The sequence below is a fragment of the Melospiza georgiana genome, chromosome 3 (genome assembly GCF_028018845.1).
Source record: "Melospiza georgiana isolate bMelGeo1 chromosome 3, bMelGeo1.pri, whole genome shotgun sequence".
Lineage (NCBI taxonomy): Eukaryota > Metazoa > Chordata > Aves > Passeriformes > Passerellidae > Melospiza > Melospiza georgiana.
This window is the reverse complement of record NC_080432.1, coordinates 105,934,727-105,950,644: the sequence shown is the minus strand read 5'-3', so window position 1 is coordinate 105,950,644 and position 15,918 is coordinate 105,934,727. Positions and strand designations below refer to the sequence as shown.

The 15,918-nt window shown below is 40.3% G+C and overlaps 1 pseudogene; it reads left to right on the top strand.

The window, feature by feature from the left end:
* Window positions 1-14,712, top strand: part of LOC131081106 (nucleoporin NUP42-like) — a 29,418-nt pseudogene extending 14,706 nt beyond the window's left edge.
* Window positions 14,713-15,918: the final 1,206 nt, after the last annotated feature.

Genomic DNA, 15,918 nt, shown 5'->3' with positions numbered 1-15,918 from the left:
AATCTACATAAAGAGGCAGATGTCAGTGTCCTTCTAACTAGCACCCTTTCCATATATCCTTATGTCCATAATTCACCTTCAGCACATCTTAAGTATTGCTTTCACTGCCAAAAAACCCCCAAACCAATAAACTGCCTCTGTTCTATGAACAAATTTACCTGAGTGTGTCAGTTTCCACCTCTTTATACTATCAGGAGGAGGAAGGCCATCAGACCCCTTCAGAGGTGGTGAATGGCAAGCCAAGGCTGAGTTCCCCAAAGCCCCTGAAACTGGGATAAACCCAGGGTGTCCCCAGCCAATCTCTGGGGTTTACCACTCACCACTCTGGTTATCAGCTTGCAAAAACTGATGAAAGAAATCTAAAGGAAACTGAAGCATCCACCTAGACTCCCTACAAGAAAAAAAAAGGCAATAAACACCTACCATTTGGTGCAATGCAGTGTATTCCAAGGGCAAGAACTTTTGTTCTTCAGAATTATTTTTATAATGTCACCTCTGCCAGGGATGATTTAAGAGCTTCTAGATAAGGGAATGAATTTCATCAGAGGCAGAGACATCACCTCAAGTCTCCCTTTAGTTTCTTGATGAATAAAACACTCTCCCCAGCTCCTTCTAACACCTCACTGCTACATTCAGAAGCAGGACTTTAAAGCAAAAGGAAATTATTAATGTCTCAGTGTAAAAGCCATCTTTAAGAAATTATGAGAGCAAATACAAGTGCAATGAGTACAGATGAGTTGACTGAGCTTGAAGGAGCTTTAAAACTACCTTAAACCAGATGTGTCCAATCTACTTCTTTGAATAGCTGCTACTACCACATAGCCATACTGTGCCTGCTGCAGGTGAGAACAAATAGTACCTCACATTTTCAGAAAGTGAAGGCTGATGTAGCATTTCAGGTGCCTTACATGTAGGAATTGCTTCTAGCCATTGCCAAATTGCCATTATTACTTGCATGTAGGAATCTGCCCTCTTAAACTAATTTAATACCACTTCCAACAATAAATACAGCAGGGTATCATGTAAAAACATAAATAAAGCTTCGATATAAATTTCCCTCTCTATTCAGGGGAAATTTCTGACTAGTCTCACACACCAGGCCCTTCCTTTTCCAGTATCTACCAGTACTCCTTAGTGAATGCCAATGGCCAGGCAAAGGAATACAGGAGCTTGGAAATCATTTGCAATTCACTCCTTCTGCCAACAAAAGTAGCTGCTAGAAGAGGATGTCAATCTTTCCCCCTTGTAATCCTTCCTCACAGCTACAGTAAGGAAAAAGAATACTGCACATTCCCAGTCATGAGTTACCCAAAACAGCACTGTGATGGGTGGCCACAGTCTGGGCTTGCATAAGTCCCTTGGACAGGAACAAGGATGAACCTGAATTGTCCTACATAGGTTCTTCCAGTTCATCTCTGGATACTCTACATGTAGGGTATTTTGAATATTGAGGTATTCTTTCCTATTCTACCAGCATCTTTTCACTCAGTCGCGCTTGATCTGAAAAGATATTTTGTACAAGTCTCCATAATCTCCATAGGATTCATAGTCATCCTACTTCTTATGCACAGACAGTGCAGGAGCAGCATTGTTGGGTTAAGTTCTGGTAAGGAAGGCCCCAGTTCACACAACACATACATTTCCTAACAGCCAATGTTAAAGGAATAAACTCAGACTGTCCCATGTTCAGAGAGTAGGGGCTAGAACACTGGAAAAATGGGGAGTCATCTTATTACACTATTACAAAATTACTTACTCAGCTCAAGAAAAGCAAAGGTGCCACATCCAGATAGAGGGTGCAGCTGTTCTACAAATGCTTCAAGGAGAAAATACAAGAGAAAACCTTTCCAATTTCATATGTTAGTGCTGACATATGAAAGAAATGGTTACTAAGAAATGAGATTTCCAGCCATCTGGAGACTGAAGTTCTGGAACAGATTTCCAGAAAAAATGTACTAGGAACAAAACAAAAATCCCCGATCAATTTTCAAGATGGGGCTGGATATGTTTGCAAAAGAGGGTTATTTGCAATGGTTTCTCACACAGAAATCCACCTCAGCACTCTGCCTGGTGTTTCCAAGCTAGGAATAATTTACAGACATTTCTAGGGAATCAGAGCACACAAAGGCTGTTCTAGCAAACCTTTGGTAACATCACCTTTCTGTGAAGTACAATAAAGCAGTATGCAAACAGTGCAACAAATTCGGGAGAAAAATGTATCTGAAATCTTTAGGCATGAAGAAGCAGAAAAAATTAAAGCTTTAAATGCTCATTTAGGGAACAGAGCTATCTGCAGTGCACAGCATATTGAAGGGCAAGGAATGCAATTAGTGCTTGCTGCTGTATTTCAGGAGTGCTTGATCATTTCTTCTTAGCATGTAATTTACATATTAATACTGGAAATGTCATTTGTTTGTTCCTTGCATTATCACTCTTTGATAAGCACATGTCATTATTGCATACAAATAAGGAGCTTCCACCTGTCTGACAGAAAACACGACCAGAAGTTATTTACAAAGGAGCCCTAGTTAGTCTGTTTCATGCCATAATGAATCACATGTCTCATTAGTGGGCACCTTTCCTTCCTCCACAGCAAGCAGGCAGAGAAAGATCCTGACAGGAGAGCTTGCACTGCTCACTGCATGCCAGGAAGCACCACAAGGTATTTTGCTACGAGACCAACACACAGATATACCGGAATCGTGTTCATGTGCCTCCTCAAGGCATCACCTTGTACTTATGCTCCTTACAAAGAACAAAACTTAAAGCCCATCTTTGAAGAAAATCAAGGCTTGGGAGGGAAAAAGAAAGTCCAGGAGAGTGACAGAGCAGAAGTGCTGGGGAAGCCTGAACGCAGGGCTCAGCTCAGCAGAGCCACAACCTCCTGCTAGTAGAAGGTTTTGAGTCACAGGAGCCACCTGAGGCCTCTGACACAGCCCAGCCTTTGATCACTCTGTCAATAGTGAAGAACAGCATTAACTCCATATATCTGATGGAATGGCTATAAGCATAAATATTTTAAGATACTTTGGTCAAACCAAAGGTCCGTGCATTCCTGTAGCCAGTGTCTGGCTGTGGCTATCAGCAGATGCTCCTGCCAGGAACGGGGCACACACAGAGCCCGGCTGACCCCAGCTGATATTCCCAGCAAGCAGGTGTTTGAGGCTGCTCTGTGCCAGAGTTTGTTCTCAATGGCCTTGATTCTCCAGATCCATCCAATTTGCATTTCTACTTTTACATCTGACACATCCAGTAGCAATGAGCTCCTGAGCTCTATTACAGGCTGTGTGGAAAAGTATTTCCTCCTGTTTGTTTTGGGCCAGATGTCTAATAGCACCATTACACTGTCCATACTGCACAGGCTGGAAGAGGCAGGGAATGATCACCTCCAGCTGATCTGCACCGTATACATCTCAGTAGTCTCTTTCCCAGGCTAAAAGCCATAACTCACTTAATCTCCCCATGTGCAGAAGCCATTTCAAACTTCTGGTTAACCTTGTTGTCCTCCTCTATCTTTTCTACATCATCTTGAAACTAAGGGATTAGAAACGAGCTCTCTGTTCAACACTCCATATATGTAACAATGACGAAGAGATATTTTATCTTCTATTCCTTTCCTTAAAACTTCTAACATCTCATTTGCTTTTCAGTTAATAATAATCATTATAATGATTTTTCCTGGAAATTATGTATAATAACTTCAAATTCACATACCTAATAGGGAAATTATAATTTCATACATTTATTTGAGACTGTTTTTCCCAGGTGCATTATTTAAAATATCTGAGCCCTAGACTTCCTCTGCCATTTCTATTTTACAGTCAGTTAATAATAAGAAATCCTACTAGTGCTCTTTGCAGTTGGTCTGACTTTTGGTTATTCTGAAATGTTTTGTCTGATCAAGCAGCAGTCATCACCACATCACTTATCCCTTTCTCAGATCATTAATGAATACACTAAACAGAACAGAGGCTGGAGCTGTGCATACTCCTCTCTATTGTGAAATAGGGATCATTTACTCCTACCCCGTGGCTTCTTTCATTTAGCCAATTATTAATCTGTGACGCCTTAATATCATCAAGACTCTACAGTTAAAAATAGCATGGAAAGTCTTTTTTTTTTTAATTTTTTATTAACTGCATCACCCTTACACACATATTTTTCACAGAGTTAGAATAGATTTGTGAAGGATGACTTCCGTCTACAAAATCTGCTTTGACCCTTCTCCTCTATGCTGTATTTCAGCACTCTCTACTCTTTTCTGTCATTTGTAACAGCTTCTACCAATTTGTCCAACACAAAAGTCAGAGGTACTGCTCTGTAGTTCCTTGAATTCTCTCTGCAACCCTTTGATAAAAACTGGTGTTACATTTGCCACTCCTGAACCATCCAACAGGAAATATAATTTTAAACAATAAGGTGGAAGCTACAACTAATTGCTCAACAAACTCAACCCTGAGCTCAACAGGTATGTGCTTGGCTCATGCTGCCTGATACCATCAGTTTGATTCTTCCTTTTCCACTGAATTTTCTAAACCTCTCTGGTGTCTTTTTATATTGAGACACTTCCTCAGACTTGCCTCCTATAAAGGAAGGTTTTATGGTTGGGCATATTCCCCAATGAATGCCAACGAAAAGAATTTATTTTAAGCTTAGTTCCCTGCTTTCTCTGGGCTCCCTTTAATTTTCTTCTGCTGAATTTGAGGTGTCAGTATATTCATTCAAAATCAGTTACTCTAGTTCATACCTCTTCATTTTAGACTTTTATTACTGGTAGAAAAGTATTCATATTCATAGGAGTTTTTAAAGTACACTTTAAAAACTTGATTGAGTTTTCTGTCTCATGCTTTATGAGATTTTTATTTTCAATATTGAGCAGTGAAAAAGGGACTGTATTTGTGTACACATGATCAGTTTCACAGCCTCATGTTTTATAGCATCCTATGCCTAAGTGTAGGAATACTGCATCCCAGAAGATTTAACCACCCCAAAGATAACAGCCACAAATTAAAAATTCAAGACAGTTAGCTCTTTTACTCTTCTGTAAATTAGTTGCTCCTTCCCCCTCCCCTCAAAAATAAAACCAAAAAATCACCCCATGCATTTAACTTAGAAGGCAAGACTACATTATTTAGGTATAGTCTTAAATGAAGAAGGAAGATTTATGTGTCTGCTCTGGGTTTGTCATGGGTCTCTGAACAACCAGTAAATGTTCAATGTCATATTTATACTGCCACATGCTGTGATTTTTCCTGCCTGAGAGAATCCATGGCATATGCCCTCGGCTCATCTGCAGTTGTGAAAATATTTTAGCTGCCATTTGTAGAGTGAACCAATAGACAGGAATAAAAGCATTAAAGAATCCTTTTAAAACTACACAAAATAGCCTGGCTGAATTTACCACCACCATTGCAGCACTTACTTACAAAAAAAAGAAACACAGCATTATCTCTCTCCAATGATACTTTTTGTTTCACCAGATAGCAACATTGGATATTGCTTTAATAATGAAGCTGACAAATGATTTCTATTCACAATCCAGCACCCCCAAATATTTTTATATAAAAAGCATCATTTGCAACCATTTACTTTTAAGTACGTACTTTCTAGCAGCATAATGTCTAGACCTATCAACTCTAATGGTCATTTTACCCAGGCCTCTTAAAAAATAAGATTATGATAATTTCAGACATATTTCTTTATTGAGAAACTTCTGGCTTTAAACAGGCCCACTTTGATATTTTTATTTGATATGTTGTTGTATAGCACAAAGCCTGTTTTGTTGGGGCCTCTCCTCAAGAAGTCCACATGGGGTTGTGCTCATCCTCAGCAACCTGGGGCACAAAACCACCAAGATGATTAATCCCCTGGGTCACCACTCAGGCACCAACAAATCAGAATTACAGCTCTTACTTCTTACCCTAAGCATACCCAAGTATCTGACTAATAGCATTGGAGGGAAAAAGCATATATATAGGCACACAAATATATACATAATATATGGGGAAACTGAAAAACAAAGTTCAGCAAGGAGTGCATGTATTGGCTATAGTTCACCAGGTACAAACTGCCTGCACACCTTTGAAGCAGGAACACTGAGGAAGGTGGGTGTGTCACTCCAAGGAGCCCTGAAACAAAGGATGGAGTGACACAAAGGTGCTGCAGTCATGCTCTGTTGAAATCAAGGCACATATGAAACAAAGGAGGGAGCAGTATAGGAGTTATGCTCTGTCGATAATAATTAAGCTAAGGGGAACTAAGCCAAAGGAATTATCCAGATGGTAATCAAAAGCTGAACTGTGCTTCATTAACTCAAAAATACATAGTACTTTTCATACCCTGCATAAGCTAATGAGCAAAGTCACTCAAAATCCACCTAAACATGAAATTGTAACTTTACATTTTCTCCTCCCACAACAAAAATAATATAAATATAAATTAAATAGGGGGAAGGTTAGAGAAGACTCCATTGCAACTTCCAGGATCCATTGATGGGCTGAACCTGTCTTGTCCCCATAGGGATGCCAGTTGGGTAAGAACCTTATTTTATGTTCACCAAATGATTATCCTCAGCAAGTTTTCATTGGTGATTAGAGCTTGTCTATATATTGCTTCAGATTAATTTTTGCAGTCAGTATACTACTGATGGCAATCTCTGAACCTTACCCTGTCACAGCCTTCTATTACCAGTGTGTTTGATAATAAAGTGTGCTATTCCATAAAGTGTGAGCTTGAGTCCTTCAAGGGTGCTGGCAGCTGCTGGCAGGGGATGACATGCTTGACAAAACTGATAATAAACCCACAAAGAGTGGGGACAGTGTCAGTGTGTGACCCTGAATTATTGGTCAAACCACCCTGCGACACAGTTGCTATTTAGTGGGGTCCACAGAACAGAGCCCTGACAGACTAGTCATGCACAAGGGTCTCATCTTCCCTGGGGGACTGATAGATTGCTCAAATATAAAGAGTTCAAGGAAACATCTCCCCTTGTCCTGACAGCATATCACTCTTACGACCCAACAACTAGCATGTTGCTTGCAGGTTTGGTTTGAGCTAAAACCCTGAGGAAGATTTTCAAAATTAATACAGAGAAAAGCTATCTTGAAAGCAAGTAGAGTCTGGTGACCACTAATAACAAGTGGTCACCTTGTGTACCTGCGAGCTTCTTAGGCGGCTCACAGGAAAACCACAAAACCAATATGAGTGTCAGAGAATTTACAGAGAAAGCTTGCACATGCTTGGCATCACAGGAACACAAGTTTAAGTGCTCACTTCCCTTGAGGTGGGTCAGAGACATACCCCAGGCACTGAGAGGGTAGCTCTGCTACCCATCAGCTGGTATGTGGGATGGGGAATCCCATTTCCTTAATGAAAAACATTGTCTGAGCTAAGCCTTCAGAAAAAGGCCAGAAGGGCTTCCATTCTCAGTATCTCATCCCTCAGCAGCATGAGCAGACAACAACCAAGCTTGGAAAATTCTGGGAGTTCACAGAACTGCCAGCACTGGGGGAGAAGCACTGAGATGTCTCACCTAAGTAAATGCTCCTGCAGATGTGGGCACTTTTTGTGACTCACCTCAGCACAAAAATAGCTGTAGCTGTCACAATATATGATTCTATCTCACTGCTAACCTAAATGGGGTTACTCACACAATCAAGGACTAATTGCATGAGAAGGGATTGCTTGATGAGGTTCTTAGACTTGTGTGTTTCTGGTCAAGTCCTCAATAGATGCAAATTAGCACAGCTTCAAAGAAATTATTTCAGTGATTCTGAAGGTGTGGCTTCCACTATTTGTGTGTTTGAGAGGAAAGGCAACAGAGACAAAGCAATTCTGCAGGAGAAAGTTATGTCTCTACTAGCATACTAGTGATAGATAAAGCAAGTTGGTACAGTATAATTTATTTGTATTATTATTATGCTCTTTTTAAGACTGCTAGGCAAACAAATTAGTCATGGGTTAAATTACAAACCTCTGTAGTGGGATTTGAAACTGAATAAAGGATGAAAAGGTAGAGAATTTAGGCATGTAAATGGTAAGAATTTAAAGGTAGCTGTAGAGGGCCAGTACTATTTAGTACATTTAAGTTATTACTAATCAGGAGATGATTGTGTGGAAGTCTTTGGAGGACACAAAAAGTTGAGATGCATTAAGTCTGAAAGAGGTTTGAGGAATTCAAAAGGATGTAAGTACATAAGCAGATAGTCATCATCTCTAAGACAAAGTGATATTTCCACAGAAAACCAAAGTTTGCCTGGTCATTGCTAAAGCACAAGTTAGCAATGGAGAATCTCTCCTATGAGGAAAGTCTAGCAGAGCTGGGGTTGTTCAGTGGGGGCAAGAGAAGGCTCCAGGGAAACCTTTCAGAACTTAAGGTGCTTATATGAAAGACATTTCAGTAGGGCCTGTAGTGATAGGGCAATGGGGAATGGGTTTAAATTGAAAGAGGGCAGGTTAAAATTGGATGTTAGGAAGAAATTCTTCATGGAGAGGGTGGTGAGGCACTGGAACAGGTGGCCCAGAGAAGATGTGGATGCCCCATCCTTGGAAGTGCTCAAGGCCAGGTTGGATGGGACTCTGAGAAACCTGGTCTAGTGAAAGGTGTCCCTGCCCATGGCAGGGCAGTTGGAACAAGGGGGTTTTCAAGGCCCATTCCAAACCAAGCCATTCTGTGATTCTCTTCTCTTCCTCTCTGCTTCCCTCTGCTATAAAATCTCTGTGGGCTGAACCACAACCATTTTGCACCTGTTCACAGAAACCCTTTGCAGCTGCAAGTGTCATTCTGGGAGAAGCAGCAGTCAAGGCAAACAGTAGTTATTTTAGCAAATTTCCTCATGGCCATTTCACACTTCAGGCACAACAGCTTCAGAAGATGAAGGACTCTTGCATACCAGTGTTTCTACAAAAACTTTTGTTCCCCACTGACCTTGAGTCTTGTATATCTGTGGGAGATGTATGGCATATAATAACAGCAGTGCTGGGGGAAGCTCAGTCAGTCACAGCTTACACACACAGGTAAATGCATTTTATTAACTGAAAGCTTTCATTTTCTCTTGTGGGCTCATGGGAGCCCCTGATGGCATTTTTGTAAGGAGAAAATGGAACTGAATAATCTTTCAAGAAAAAGAAAAACTAAAGCTTACAATTAATTCAGCTCTATAAATGCCAGACATGGGTTCAAAAGCCAATTTAAAATCTTCAGTGTAAGATCAAAAAATACTACAAAAGGATGTAAGTATTTTTTAAACAGGAATGTTCTCTTCAGGAGTCAAACCACTTCACAAGTTGACAACTTTCTGTATTCATAACCAGCAGCTTCCTTTTGAAGCAACTTTCACATTGAGATCTGATGGAATAACTCAACATTGCAAAACAGGCAAGTACTATAAATTATGCTTATTATTTTGAGTGCTACAAAAATAAAGTCACAGATAAAAATCTCAAGATGTGTGCAGCCTAAAAAACTTACTGGTCCCTGCCTTTACAGAGATTCTAGCCGATACATAAGTGGACAAAAATATACAGGAAAGCAATGCAGTAAGAAAAATGAAATCCATTAATTAGCAGCTTGTTTTGTGGAGTCTTGTATAAAGAAATAGCAGGTCAAACAAATATTTGTCACAGCTCCCCCTTAAACCAAAATATGGTTCTATTTGGGCATATTTGAAATAAAACACTGTTTTCAAAAATAAGTAAATAAAATTTAAAAATGCAGTCAGCCCCTGCCAAATGCAGCCATCATCATCTGAGAACAGCACAAGGTAGAGAAGGAATTAAATTCCAAATTTAATCAATATTGTCTGTCAAATGGCTGAACTATATGTGTATAAGCATACATTCAGACAGTGATTCTTTTTCATCAGCAGAAGAAAATTCCCAGCATTTTAACATTCCTGTGATATAGCACGCAGTAGGTATATTAATTTAACTAAATTTAAAATTGCAAGCACATAGTAAACACAAAGTTCAAGTTCTCTGTAACATCAGAAAAGAAGTGGTATTTAGGCTTCTCATGAGGCTTCTACACAGAAGTGAATTTTATGCACAAAATTTGTATCATATCCATATCTCCATTTCTCCTGCAGGTTTTACCCACTGCAGAGAACATTTTAAATGATAGAGCTTCCCAAGCATAATAAATTATTTGCAGCTAACTCAGAAAATACATTCCTAAGTTTGTGTAGAATATGTGCTGAAATCGTGCTGTTATTTCTTTGTCATTAGTTAACAACTCTCTGCAGCAAAACACACAGTTATGGTTGCTCATGACACCTGTCATACCACTAAGCTCTGATCTGTGGATAAGTCAAAGGCATGAAGTTATCAAAAGACCCATAGCAGCTATTTAAACATTAAATAAGAAATGTTTTGTATTAGTACATAAAAAATTTAAAGACAAAAGTATAAAGTAATAAAAATATTGAAACAACTGTTGTGAATTCTACTCTTGTCTCTAGAACCTCTTTATTTTCACATTGGACTTGTACATTTATTTTTTTTTAAATAAAAGAGTGCTGGTGTGTCAGAAAAAAAAAAAAAAAGTTCATTATCTGGGACTATTTATGTGACTCCTAGAACTTGCCTTATGGGATTAGCTGCCCAAAAATGACACTGCAAATATGGGTCCTGCAAAAGAGAGTATACTTTTATCTAGGTCCAACAGCATGAAATGTTTTCTGCTTGGAAGGAAGGATTTGTTCAGTGAGGCTATTGCATCTGATTATATGACACTGCATGGTACCAGGAATAAACAGACATCAAAGGCAGCACTGTGAATGGAACAAGAGCTAAAAGCTTTAGCAGAGACACTGAAAAAACAGGGAGAAAGGACGTGGAAGAGACATGCAGCCTGTATCTCCAAGAAAGGTGTGACAGAAAAATGGAATGACTGTAAAAGAAGCTGTTTAAGTCTTACAATCTTTTAACAGTGAGGAAGTGAATATGTTTCACAAGTTTTCTGAAATTTTCATGGAAACTACAGTGTAAAAGAACTTTGTGTTTCTTGCAAAAGTGTGACCCCTGGCTGGCCCCAGGCTGGACAAGCTGCTTTGCTCTTTCCCTGGACCCTTATCCTACAGAAACATCTTAAAAATTAAGTCATTCCCACTCAATTTTAGTTAACTCTTAATAAAATGTAACTACCAGCCCTCTTCCTTCTATTCTTCTCCCTGCTCCTTCCTTTAACATCTGCCAAAGCATCTACACCTTGCTGGCTGGGACATTCACCTAGGTGGTGGGAGGCAATTGGAATTCTTTCAGATGGAGAAGGGAATGGAATTGTATGCCATATAGAGTATTCTGCCCACCCAGAATTACATTATATAGATTACCTGTAAGGAAGTCATTGATACTTGCTCTGGTTTTGTCTTATACATGACTACTACTGCACTTCTAAAGAAAATTTCTGGGACAATCTACTTACTTCAGTGTGTTTGGAAGGAAGAACTTTTCAGGAGGCACAGGGAGGATGGCTTTGAGTTCAGACAAGGATGAGGATGTGTAAGAGACTGTCCAGAGTTTCCTTCATTTGCCTCACAACCGTCCCAAGGACAGAGACTAAGACCCTGAACACCCTGACTGGAGTTCTGGCCTGGTTGAGGTGGATGTTCACCAAGTGATTGTTTGCAGGTGTGCTTGCTGCATCACCACAGCCTTACAGCTGCTTCACGATCCCTACTCATCACAACAGCCCATGATTTCCCCACCTCTTGGCCAGATGTGACCAGCTTTAGAGAAAGACTAATTTTCTGAGGTAACTTCGGTGATTTCCCATGTAAAATCCCTCATCTGCCTCACGACCACTGTCAAGGATGGAGATTGAAGGCCCTATAGAAACCAGTCCTGAAACAATGGTTCCTGCTCACTGCTGAGACTGGTCTGTCCTGTTTCACAACTAGACCATGTGTACTTCCTCTCGTCAGACTTATTCTGCACTGTCCTGTACCTGTTCCACTCCCAGTGGAGGGCTATGAAAGACCCCTGAGTTAACCAGAGACTTTGAGATTCTCCCCGACATGACAAGACGGATCTATTGGCTGGACCACAAGGATCTCCGTTGGTAGCTGTATTCCCCCCTCCTCTTTCTCCCTCTCTCTCTATCCTTTATCTCCTTTCTAATCCTTCTATAGCATTTGCTCTGAGCACTCAATAAAAGGTGCATTTTGTTTTGATTAATACTGAAATCTCCTTCTGTGTTGTTTTTGCCTCTGAGATCAGTAAATGAACCATCATGACCCCTGCTTGTACTAGTGGGTCATGACAGGAGGTGAGATGGAAGCTTATTCCCCATAGCCCCTCAAAGTGATTTGAGAAAAACTTTCCCCTCAAAGTGCTGACTGTGAATTCCTTATGAGACCTGAGTCCTTGAAGGGGCAGAAAGGTCAGGCATTGTAAGGCTGTTGATTCCTGTGTGGCAGAAGGAACCTTAAAGCTGGACTATACACAGACACACACGGTTTTCCAGCACCCAAATCTGCTGGTGGACCCAGACCAATGCTCACTTCACTGTGTTGTGTCTCCTGGAGAACGCCTGAGGTTGGCACTGACACACTACAAGTAGAATATACAGAAATCTACATTGCTGCTGGTGCCACATGGGAACTGAAAGGATTTCTGTCACCACTGGGACCAGAAAGTTTAACATTGTTTGTTAGCTCTATGTTTTCTTTCTTAAAAAATGTTAGGATACTGACATTTAATGCTGCCTAGTTTGCATACAACAAAGCTATATGGTATGGTAATTTTTGCTTTGTTTTTTTACACATTATTTCTATTGTTGTCATAGTCTTTTGAGATTTGCCATTTATGCCCTAAGCACTAAACAGTGCACTAGGATGCCACTTACCTTAATTTTTTTTTGGACATTTTTCATATACAATGTTCCCTGCATAGTGACAGGCTCAGTACTATTTAAAAAAACAGCAGGAGGAAAACCCAATTAAACTTGCAATTTTCCACCAAGCAAGGCACATATGCAGTGTGCCCACCAGATGACTTGCTCTGTCCTTGCCTGTACAAGACATATCTACAGAGGATTTTCCCCTGGGGTCACAGCATGTCTCATTTCCTAAAACTGCTACCTTTCTGCAGAAGATAAATATGAATAAAACATAACCATAATGGCTTTCTTCACCTCAAATATATACACTGAATTTACATGAAGGGCTAACATTTCAAAAGGCTCTCCAGACCTCTGAAAGCTGCCTGGGCTTTCAGTTGCAGCTTTGTTGTACACACCAGAATTGCTTCCCATATTGTTCAGGCTATAGTGGTGTGCAACTCCTCCATACATGGGCAGTCATTTAACCTTCACATATGCAGGAGGAAGACTGGACAGTTTTATGCTCACAGAACTGGACTCCTCCTTTGACATCCCATCTGCTCTTTAAAATCAATCCCTTTAAGGCACTCTTGGTGTGATTCACAGGGAACCCAAACCCTGATTTGTAGCAAACCTAGGATGCAATTGATCTCCCATCACTTCATCTGTCCTCAAGCTCAACAATTTTGGTAAGCAAGTCTTCCCTGTTTCCTCCATACTCAAAGGAGCATTTTTAGACATAGATGTAGGTATCCTTCTGCTCAGTGATTCATCAGCATCTCCCATTTCAGGATGGGCTGAGTCATTTGTCTCTCTATTCAACAATTAAGAGCCCTAGATCACTTTCTAACTCAACAATTAACTCCAAAGCAATTTACATTAAAAGAGTTGAGTCTTATCCCCAATTGAATCATTGCTCTTCAGTTACTATTTTTATGTCAGGATTGATGACACTGTGACATAAATCCCAGGGAACGTGAGTAAAGTAACACTCCTTTGAGAGTGTCCCGCTTTTGGCTTTGATAGGGTTGATTTTGTTGGTAGCTTATTCAGTGCTGTGGTTTGGGATTTAGTATGAGAATAATATTGATAACACACAGATGTTTTGGTTGCTGCTAAGTAGTTCTTACCCTAGGTCAAGGACTTTTTGCAGAACACATTTTCTGCATTTACAAACAGTCAAAATATTACTGATGGCTATAAAGATGAAGAGACTTTTTGACTATGTAATGAAAGACGTGGAAATTTGGGAATCTTCAGGACAATGGGTATTTTCATCTTCGTCACCAATGAAAGAAAAGCTCAGTGTCTCAGGCTTCTCAGATTTCTTGCCAGAACAGTTCCATCTGGAGCGTTATGATTGCAGAGCAAACATTCAGAACTCTATATAAATTCTGTCCAGCAGAACGGACAATGGAAAAATCAGCTGCCTCAGTGGAAAGCTTTAAATGCATTGACAAAAGCAGCTGTGCCATCTGATTGTAAAGAACACGATCACTCAACCCTTGCCTTCCTTTGGATCTGGAGGACTGCAAACATCAAGCTTTGGGCTGCCAAGCTTTCCCATGGAGAGCAGCAGTAACAGTGCTACCAGTTTCTTCTTTACAATGATTTCCAGTCTTGCCAGTGCATCATCATCTGGAAATTCTGATGGTTTTGAGAGCATTTCTGCTGCCTGTAATCCTCCTGCTTTTGAGGCTACATCCTTGCCTAGGAATTTTTCTGCTGTGAGCTCCTCAAGCGCCATTGTGCTTACAATCTTTGGAACATTTAATGCAGCAGGAGCAACTTCTGCCTCACAGTCCAGCAGTATTTTATTTGGATAGACTGCCAGTGTCTCTGGACACAACATCACATCAGCAGCTTCTGCACTTACAAAGCAGAATACATGAAAAAAGTTGTTTACACCAAAGAGCAGCTGAAGAACTGAAACAATTTGAAACAAATAATATTGTAATGAGAAAAAATTCCTCTTAAGCCATCACTAGTAGAACTTGTAAATGTTTAGGACTTTCTAAGTTATTTTGAAATACTCTCTTTTCTCTGATTGCTCAACTACACATTTTTGTGGTAGTATTTTTCAGTTCATTTTTGTTTCATCTTTAAGTCTTCTGCAGTAATAAACTCTCAGGTTAAAAAAAAAAAAATCTTATCAAGGCCAGATTGAATGAGGCTTTGAGCAACCTGGTCTAGTGGAAGGTGCCCCTGGAACAAGATGATCCTTAAGGTCCCTTTCACCCCAAACCCTTCTGTGTTGTGTCTTTTCAGTTTCCCATGCTCTGTCAGAGAGGAGGGGCACAAGAAGCCAGGAGGCAGCAAGGCCAGGACAGCTGACCTGAACTGCCCACAGGGACATTCCACACCATAGAATGTCATGTCCAGTATCTAAACTGGGGAGAATTGGCCAGGAGGGGGAGGTCTTGGGAATAGAGTGGGCAGCAGTCAGTGGGTGGAGAGCAATTGTGTTGGGCATAACTTATTTCTCTTGGGTTTTATTTATATCTCTTTCTCCTTTTCAATAAAATTTTTGTTCTCATTATTGCTATTATTATCATGTTTTTTTATTAGGAGTATTATTATATTTTACTGTATTTGAAGTCTTAAACTGTTCTTATCTCAACCCATGGGTTTTACCTGTTTTTCTCATTGTCCTCCCCACCACACTAAGACTGCATGGGGGAGTGAGAGAGCACTTGTGTGGTTGATGCCTGGGGTTAAACCAGAACAGAGTCAAGAGTCCAAGAGTCCTAAGTAATAACTTCTATTCCAACAATATTTACACACATATAACTAGAACACAGTTATATAAAATGCATGAGTAGTGATAGAAACATCACCTTTCTGCCAAAGTGTGGCTCTTACCCAACTATGTCAGGTCCCTTTTTCCCCTGTGTCCCTGGAAGCTTACACTCCTGGATATCCAGTGGTCTGACTGCAATGGGACAACTGCAGAGAGCATTTGCTTAGAGTGGTTACTGGCTCAGCAGAAGGGTGCTTTCCATTTTGCCTGGCTGAGAGCTGAATTTTGACAGAAATGAAAAGCACCTCTATTCCTCCCCAGTAAGCACCTATGTTTCTAATCCAACAGCTCATCACCT